Genomic DNA, 9459 nt, shown 5'->3' with positions numbered 1-9459 from the left:
AACTTAAGGAGTTATATGTTGAACATGTATGCAGATTCCGGTTGACATGGTGGTAAATTCAATTATTACAGCAATGGTAGTCAATGCAAATAAATCTCGTGAAATTATTTACCATGTTGGAACCTCATTACGAAATCCCCTTAAATTCTCTGATTTTCACAAATTTATGTTCCGATACTGCACAAAAAATCCATGGCTTTACAATGATGGAAGGCTTATCAAGGTTGGCAAGTTAAAAATGGTGAGGACTATGACCGCTTTTCGCTTGTACATGCAACCATTGCAGGTTTGGATTTTCTTTTCATTCTCCTGTTGTTTTTGTTTTGTTTTTTTTTTGTTTTTAGCCACTGTTTCAATACTTGTTATCCTTTTGTAACTTGAAGGGGAGTCAAATCCTAACATAATTTTTTACTCTCTCTCTCACCATTTGGGCTAATCCCAAGGAGTTCACTTATTTTCATTTGAGAAAAATTCAGCTACTGTCTCCAAACTATTTTGCCAAGGCCAATTTGATACCCGAACTCTCAAAAGTATCAATGTGATACCCAAAGACCTAAATTGATATCAACGTGATACTTCCGTTCAAAATGTCTGACGGCGCCGTCTGTTTGCTGACGTGGCAAGCACATGAGTTAAAAAAAAGTGAAATGACCAATTTACCCTTCTTCTTTTTTTTTAGAAAAATTCATCTACCGTTCCCAAACTATTTTGTCAAAACCAATTTGATACCCAAACTCTCAAAAGTATCAATGTGATACCCAAATACCTAAATTGGTATCAATATGATACTTCCATCCAAAATTCTGACGGCGCCGTATGTTTGCTGACGTGGCAAGCACGTGGGTCTCAAAAAAAAGTGAAATGACCAATTTACCCTCTTTTTTTTGTTAATTCATTTTTTTCCTTTTCTTTTCATTTCTTTTTGGGGAAAAAATGCAAACAGTACCCGACCTTTGGCCCATTAGTAACTTTAGTACCTGACAAAAAAAAATATCACTTTGGTGCCTGAAGTTCGGATCCCGACCCAATATTAGTACCTAAAACACTGTTGGCCGTTACGGCGTTAGCCATGTGGCAAACTTTGAGGGGTATTCTCGTCCCTTCACTCAATCTCTTCTTCTTCCTCTTGCTTTCTTCATCTTCTTCTTCCTCCCAACTGTTGAATATCAAAACGCAGAATACAAGGACACCCACTCATGTTTTTCCTTCATTATCTTTTTCTAATTCATAACCAAACTCAACTAATATCACATTTATAGTAACGCACTTAATCCAAGATTATAACAACAACCCAATTTCCATATTTTTCGGTTCTCAGTATTGCAGCTAATCAACATTAGGGCTGGGCATTTAAGCCCGAAAACCCGCAAACCCGGACCGGCCCGTCAAAACCCGGCCCGTACGGGTCGGGCTCAATTATTTTTTTTGTCGAAACGGTTCGGGCCGGGCCTTGACTTTCAAACAAACGGTTCGGGCCGGGCCTTGTGTTTGAAAATAGAAAAAGCCCGTCAGGCCCGTATTAGACATCAAAAGACAGATGGCCATATATTATTGGTACTAATATAGAGAGTAAAATCCTTATCATAGGATTGAACACATAAGATTCTACTCTTCTCTCAAAAACCTAAACGTAATCTTCATCTTCCATTTCTAATTTTCTACCCGATCTGAACACACAAGAGGCGCCTCCATCTACAAAGTCGAAACTGAGCTCATTCTCCTCCGCCATAGCTGTGAGGCCGAGACACCAAACGAGCTCCGATCGAGACGCCGCCTAGGTCGAGACACCGATCCTTCTCTTTCTCTCTTCACTGCACCTGCACGACGCTGCCGACGCCTCCTTCTTTCTCCCTCATAGATCGACGCACCGAGTGAGACAGCTCCCGAGACGGCGCCCAGCTCTGTCCCTCTCTCTCTCTCTCTCTCTCTCTCTCTCTCTTCACTTCACCTGCACGAAGCCTCCTCTCTCCCTCTCGGATCGAGACGCCGCCCAGGACTGCTCTATCCTTCTCTCTTTCTCTCTTCACTTCATCTGCCAACTCGAAGCCAGAGAATAGGAGATCGTTGTTCTTCAGGTCTGCCACTCGTTTTAGCTTCATGGGTTCCTTAGTTTATTGATAAATTTGATCTCTTTTTGTGCTTATTTGGTTTGTAGCTAAACTGGGATTTGAGTTTTTGTTGAGTTCATTGCTTTTTGTATTTTGCAAAAAAGGCTGCTTGTCGAGCTAAAAAATCAAAGATGGCTGCTGGTATTTGATTTATTGCCTACTGCATTAATTTTTGCTTGCTTGCTGCATATTGCTATTTTATTTGCTACCTGCAGTTTCTGAAATGAATGAGTAAAGTTGATTATGTTGAGTTGCAGTTATTGGTATTTGTTTATATATTAAGAGATCTGGTATTTTTGTATATTGACTTGTTGATAATCTTGAATATTGGTATTGAAGTAGCACTTAGGAGTTAGGACAGTGAGAGTCTCAGGAGTTTGAATCTCATCAACCCAAACTTTTGCCTCCAACAATCATTACGTGCAGTCCCCATCGCTCGCTACCTCACGCCCACCATCTACCACCCCCGCCATCAGTCTTAGCATCCTCAGCAGCTCAATCAGGCATTGCATCTTCTCGTAAAGTATCCTGTACTAGTGACATCTAAATTCATGAGGTAACTGAGGCTATTTTACAAACGTACAAGATGCATCGCCAATTAAAATTGCAACCAAAAAGTTATTGTGGTTTACTATCCATCAAACTAACTAATCAACTAAAGTTTACTCTTATTTTCATGCATGACTTCTGTGATAGTAGTATTGTTATCTTTATATCACACATACACAGAACCATTCAGGGCAGATTCTGATGGAATGGTATTACTATTTTCATGAGTCTGACTTGCAGACATCAGCTTTCGATCAACCTATATTTATATATACATGTATACATATTTCCTCCCAAGGAGAGACATAATACTTATTCTGAAAATTTTTCACTATTGTTTCACAGGTATGGTTTTAGCAAAGAAGTTGTTGAGTGCCCAGGTATACATGTTTGTATTTCTAAAAAAAATTGGAAAATAAAAATAAAAATATCACGTTACATTTATGGAATGGACATAGAGATTGATTTTCTACTATTAAATTTGATTTTAAATGTTGATATTGCATGATTGTACAATTGCGAAGGTGATGGTTCTACACATGATGCCAGTAGGCATTAATCATGCTCCTGAAAATATCTTCTCAAATTATGTTATGTGTACTGCTTGAGTTTGCCTTCTTACAGCTTTTTACACCCTTAAAATTCTCATAAGCTTGCTGCTGCAGCAGAATGGGACTAGTCTAACCAAATAGATGTCAAAAGTCCTAAACCATTTAAATGACTCTTGGAACTATAAGGATTCTGTAAAGTCTGTACTTCATAAGCTAGGAAGTTGATCTACCCAGCAGAGTTTTATTGTTACTATTGAAATGATCTCACTGTTGTTTTTCATTTGACAGATTACTGGCCATCGAGCATTCGGGTTTGTGGCTTTTGGTTTCTGCCTAATGATGGATGGCTATTGTAGGGAAAACTGTGGAAGCCAATTGATGATGGCTGCATTGCTGCTGGATAGGAGACTGAAAAAAATGGCTTGCTAAATAGCTGCATCTGAATTAGGACTTTAGGACTTTATATTTCATTGGATATTTGTATTTGAATTTGGACACTTTGAATTCGAATTTGCAGCTTGAACTTTGTATCTTGATATTGTGTTTTGATTCAAATCTTCAACAGCTTGAAATTTGCAACTATATATGAATGAAATCTGGATATATATATATATATATATATATATATATATATATATAGGCATAAGCAAATGGTCAAATACAGGTTTTTGGGCCCGAAAGCCCGCAAGCCCGGCCCGAAATGAAACGGGCCGGTTCCGGGCCGGTCCCTGTTTTTGTTAAAACGGGCCGGGTCCGGGCCCAATGAAAAACGGGCCGGGTCCGGGCCCAGTGAAATTATAGTTGGGCCCGGCCCGTGCCCAGCCCTAATCAACATGCCAATCTCATTTTCCAGCATAATCAATCAAAATACAATAGAGCCAACAATAATCATATATCCACAAACCCATTCCACTTCTGCACCAAGAAGAACAGTTGCAATACACATGGAGTGTGAGAATCGAAATTTACCTTCACTGTGTTAATCATAGGTATTGCTACTGTGTCTAGTTTCGAACACGATCACTGAACATGAAGCTTTCTAACTTTGAAGCCAACACCTTGCTACCATCCAATCACGCTCAGATTTGCACTCCACTACACAGATTCTTAAAATGAACATCACCAAGCAGTTCTTCCTCCAGAATGCCAATCAACGTCAAAAACAAACCAGAAACTCGGCCAACAATACCCCAAACAACAACTTTATCAAAACTCAATGACAAATCGAAACCAAGGACACCAACACATAGAGTATCAAAAGAAGATCGAGTTTTATACCTCACACACAGTCAACGGTGAAGCGACGAAGCCAGAAAAGCTACCGACGATGGTACTTGTGTCAAACCCCGAAACCAACCAAAACCCAGTTAATCAAAACTTGATCGAATTCAAAAACCAGTGATACCCATCATGTAGAGCGTGAAGAGGGAAGAGGAGAGTGATTTCTATACCTCATGCATCCTAATCAGTCACCGGAATTCGTCAAAGAACAACCGAAATTCGTCGAAAACACAAAGCTTTCCGACTTCAATTCCTTTTCCTGAGTTGCCGGCTGGACGATCTGACCCCAGAAAGACGTCGGCGATGAGGAGAGGAAGCTATTTGTTCAAAATAGCAAGAAAATTCTTCTTCTTCCTTCTCTTCCACCACAAATTCGTCATATGTTTCTGGCAAAGGACTGTGAATTGCAATGGGAGATTGAGCATTAAGAGTTGAAAAGAGGGACGATGACATTGGGGAATGAAGGTGAAGCAATGGGTAGTACCTGGCTCTACCACAGACCCAAACTCGTCCGATTTCAGACCGGCGATGGTACTTCTATGGCCGCCAAGTACAAACCTCTTTCTTTCTCTCTCAGCCTTGTTTTGGGTGAAGTTTGAGTGAGGGTTGTGGCGACGGCGAAGGAGAATAGTGGATTGTGAGGCGAGATATGATTGGCATGGTGTGGGTGGCTGGATTAGAAATCTGAGCTTGAGGAAGAAGAAGAGATTGAGAGAAACGAGGAGAGTTGGGAGTAAGCAGAAGACGAAGAAAGTGAGAGAAGAAGAAGAGATTGAGTGAAGGGACGAGAATACCCCTCAAAGTTTGTCACATGGCTAACGCCGTAATGGCCAACAGTGTTTTAGGTACTAATATTGGGTCAGGGTCCGAACTTCAAGCACCAAAGTGATATTTTTTTGTTGTCAGGTACTAAAGTTACTAATGGGCCAAAGATCGGGTACTGTTTGCATTTTTTTCCCAAAAAGAAATGAAATGAAAAGGAAAAAAATGAATTAACAAAAAAAAAAAAGAGGGTAAATTGGTCATTTCACTTTTTTTTTAAGACCCACGTGCTTGCCACGTCATCAAACAGACGGCGCCGTCAGAATTTTGGACGGAAGTATCACATTGATACCAATTTAGGTATTTGGGTATCACATTGATACTTTTGAGAGCTTGGGTATCAAATTGGCTTTGGCAAATAGTTTGGGGACGGTAGATGAATTTTTATAAAAAAAATTAAAAAAAGGGTAAATTGGTCATTTCACTTTTTTTTGGACTCATGTGCTTGCCACGTCAGCAAACAGACTGCTCCGCCAGAAATTTTGGACGGAAGTATCACATTGATACCAATTTAGGTATTTGGGTATCACATTGATACTTTTGAGAGTTCGGGTATCAAATTGGCCTTGGCAAAATAGTTTGGGGACCGTAGCTGAATTTTTCTCTTTTCATTTCTACCACTACGTCCACTAATTAGTTGATATTCTCGTAACCTTGTTCTTTATTAATTATTTTCATTTTTCTTCTTCCTTGAAGGGATTAAAATTTTTGAATAAAGAATTTGACCAATATTTCCAAGATGTATGCATTAACTATGACCGGAATGTCAAATCGGTGATGCGGATGATTGAGTACTATATACCACTTTTGCTATTCCAGGGGATGTACGTATGCTTTGCTACAATAATTTGATGACTAAACATAAATTAAGTTGTGTAATTAGATCGCTTTCATATTTGCACTAGTGTAACGTTCGTTCACATTTTTGCTTGTAGCTTTGACGACACCAATTCTGAAGAATTGCGAAGGACAGCAAGCGAGAACTACATTGATGCAGAAAATTTTAATTTCAACCCAAAATGCATTGACTGGGAAGACTATTATATCCATGCTCACATTCCTGGCCTTGCAAAGCATGTTATTTTCAAACACAACCAAAGCCGGCTTTGAATGAATTAATTACTTCTTGACATGCATTGATATTGTTAAACGTTAAATGCTTATGCAAGTCAATACGTGTTGGCTTAGTCTTGACCAGTGCTGTGGACTACAGCTGTCATCCATGTAGTGGTGACTTGTCATGCTGGTTCGATGACTTGGATTTATCTAGTGTATCTTCTTTTCAGTTGCAATAATTGTTAGAGGAATTCTCTAACTATAAATAGGATATTGATGTAAGAATTTTGTGTGGTTGCATTAATTGGAAAAACTCTGAAAAAATTGCTCCAGTTTCTCTCTCTCATTTTCTCTCGTCTCTTTCATTGTTTCAAGTCTAAGCTCCTCAAGGTTAGCCATGGCAGTCATGTTATCATGGTATCAGAGCTTTGGCTCTTGATCCTGTGCTGGCCTTACCTATTGTAATTGTATGTTTCAGTTCGCTTCCGCATCTTCTCAAGCTCGTTGTGATTTTGTGAGCTGAATCCCTAACCTTTTAGGCTACTTCATCTCTTTGCAAATCACGCTCTTGAGGTTACGCTTTTACTTGCATATTTGTTCTCTACACTGCGATGTGATGAATGATCATTAATTTGTTGCATTGTGAGCTGGATCTGTGTTTTTTTTTTTATGCTAAGAACTTAGATCTGTTTACTTTGGCTTGATCTGTGGGTAATCAAAGCTAGTTTTGGTCTTGATCTGGACAAATCCGTGTAGATGAGAACATTCGAAACTTGTTGATTCTATTTGCAGAAGTGAAATAGTAGATCTAGCGTGTTTGAAGTCTAGTGAATCTTGGAGAGTGTTAATTCTATGAAAGCTAAGGTCCAATCTACTGTGATTGTGTGAAATAATCATTGATCTGATAATTTTGTGAAGATGCTACTGATTGAGAATATTCATTCATAATTGGAGAGCAGTTGTGATAACATAAACTCTGATAACATAATCGTTGTGTGCTATATCAGAAAATTTGATAACATCTTGATAACTTGTAGATTCCAGTCAAGTTTGTGACAAAATGGCTATCTCTCAGTCTGATATTAACTCACTTCTGAGTATGATCACTGTGAAGTTGAGTGAAAACAACTTTGTCAAATGGAGCTTTCAATTTCAATCTGTCCTGGAAGGCAATGATATGTTTAGCTACTTTGATGGTAGCTATCCTTGTCCACCTCGGTTTGCTTTGACTGAGGAAGGATCTATGACTAGTGAGGTTACTCATGCGTATAAACAATGGAAGAAGATTGATAAGGCTCTTCTCGGCTTACTCATGGACACTCTTGACGAGTCTTGTAATTGAGTTTTGGTATGGAGTATGATACTCTTCCTAACCTTTTTATGATAGGTTTAATGAGGCCACTATATACTCTTTGATGTAGTTCTTTTCAATGATGAATGAATTCTCGTTCGATCAAAAAAATAATAATAAGAAAACTTAAGGTTATGTTGCTAGAGATGCTCTAATGGAAGCTATTATGTTCCGGTTAAAAAAAAAAAAAAGATGTAACGGCAGTGTTAAGATAATTTAGGTAGAAAACTTAAACAATTGTATTAGCTGATGTGGTCATCTTATACGGTTACACCATTAGATAAAATAGAGTATTGAGATTTTATGTAATTTACAGAACTTCATATAGCGTTCACTTTAGAAGATACAGATCTCTCCTCAGTTTTTTTTTTTGAATAAGGGCTAGTGCGGCTGCCTTCAAGCCTTGATTAATGAAACCACAATATACATGGGGAGAAACATAGTGCCTAAACCCCAGATTACAATAAACATTAAGAGAACTTCTTGAGATAATAACAAGAGTCTCAACAAACACGATGTATTCTAACAAGCATCAATTAGCGAAGAGTGCTCTACTGGCTACTCCATTCTCTTTTCAATTGTGGTGACATAACGGAAAGATAACTCTATTACAAGGAAGTATCATTACAAATAGCATAGCTTTTCCACTATGTTGCCATTGAAAAATACCTCCAGTGGCACTTAGTTTCATCATGCCACTAGGAGACTGCGACCATTTGACCAAACAAGAAACTCGCCGCCTACCTACAGCTGACACGTTACTAGTACTAAGAGGTTACGACCATTTGCCAATGCAAGAAATTTGCGCCAACTTAGAGCAGATAAGGCACACAAGGTGCATATATCGGGACCAAGCCCACCTCATTCTACCAAAAAAAGGTAGCCACTTATTAAAACAACAACTAAAAAGTAAACATAAAGATAACTGAAAATAATAATAGAAAACACATCCCATCTTCAACCTAGAGTGAGACCCCGGGCCCAAGAACCATCCAGCCCAGAGCAGGCCCCCAACTGGACTAAAGCCAGGAAGGTCCAAACGTCTAGCCCAACCCAGCCCAAAACAATTGTTGCACACGCAGCCCAGCCACCACCGTCTCCACCCCAAACTGTTGCGCTGCCACATTTGGATCTAGACCACCGTCGAACAATAGTCGATGACGGAACTCCAGCAGATACCATCTCTCGCCACCACAATTCCAAACCTCGAGAGCCCAGTATCAAACCCAACACTGGGACTCTCACCGTCACCCTCTGCCTGATCTGATTCGAATCCACCACCAATCTCGATTGCATTTCCGATTCGATCCAAATGGACCCAACATCGTACCAGATAGCAGATCGGATGCGAACCGTAGCCACACAACCCGTCGCCACCAACTGATGCAAAGCCCCTACATGTGCAAACACCGCCGTCGACTGCAAGCAAGACAAAAGAATCCCTCTCGGCCCCAATATCCGGTCACTAGAGTGATCACTTGCACCAACATCTCGTCCGGCCGCACTCGACGCACGCCGGCGAGGCCAGTAGCCAGAGCTAACGCGGCGGCACTGCCGGACGAGAACAACCAACAACAGCAACAAAGAATAGGTTAGGGTTAGCGCGTGGAGCGCCTTTAGTAATTATGTAATTTTTTTGAATTTAGAAATGGAGTGCGGTAATCTTTCCATCATTGGTGTGTGGCAGGGTTTAACAAGGCCACTCTAGGCTCGTTGATTACGTAAGTTTATTCCAGGAATG

The 9459-nt window shown here is 39.8% G+C and overlaps 2 long non-coding RNA genes across 2 annotated transcripts; both read left to right on the top strand.

Annotated features, from left to right (window-relative positions):
- Positions 1 to 2401: 2401 nt before the first annotated feature.
- LOC121050261 lies at positions 2402 to 3792 on the top strand. The gene is made up of 3 exons (XR_005802499.1): positions 2402 to 2664; positions 3003 to 3037; positions 3497 to 3792. It is a non-coding gene; the product is annotated as an uncharacterized LOC121050261 (long non-coding RNA).
- A 2872-nt stretch (positions 3793 to 6664) lies between these two features.
- On the top strand, positions 6665 to 7861 carry LOC121049663. The gene is made up of 2 exons (XR_005800999.1): positions 6665 to 6940; positions 7405 to 7861. It is a non-coding gene; the product is annotated as an uncharacterized LOC121049663 (long non-coding RNA).
- The last annotated feature ends 1598 nt before the right edge of the window (positions 7862 to 9459 follow it).

This window comes from Rosa chinensis, chromosome 6, assembly GCF_002994745.2.
Source record: "Rosa chinensis cultivar Old Blush chromosome 6, RchiOBHm-V2, whole genome shotgun sequence".
In the NCBI taxonomy this organism is placed as follows: domain Eukaryota; kingdom Viridiplantae; phylum Streptophyta; class Magnoliopsida; order Rosales; family Rosaceae; genus Rosa; species Rosa chinensis.
Note: the sequence above shows the minus strand (reverse complement) of the source record. Positions and strands in the feature narration are given on the sequence as shown.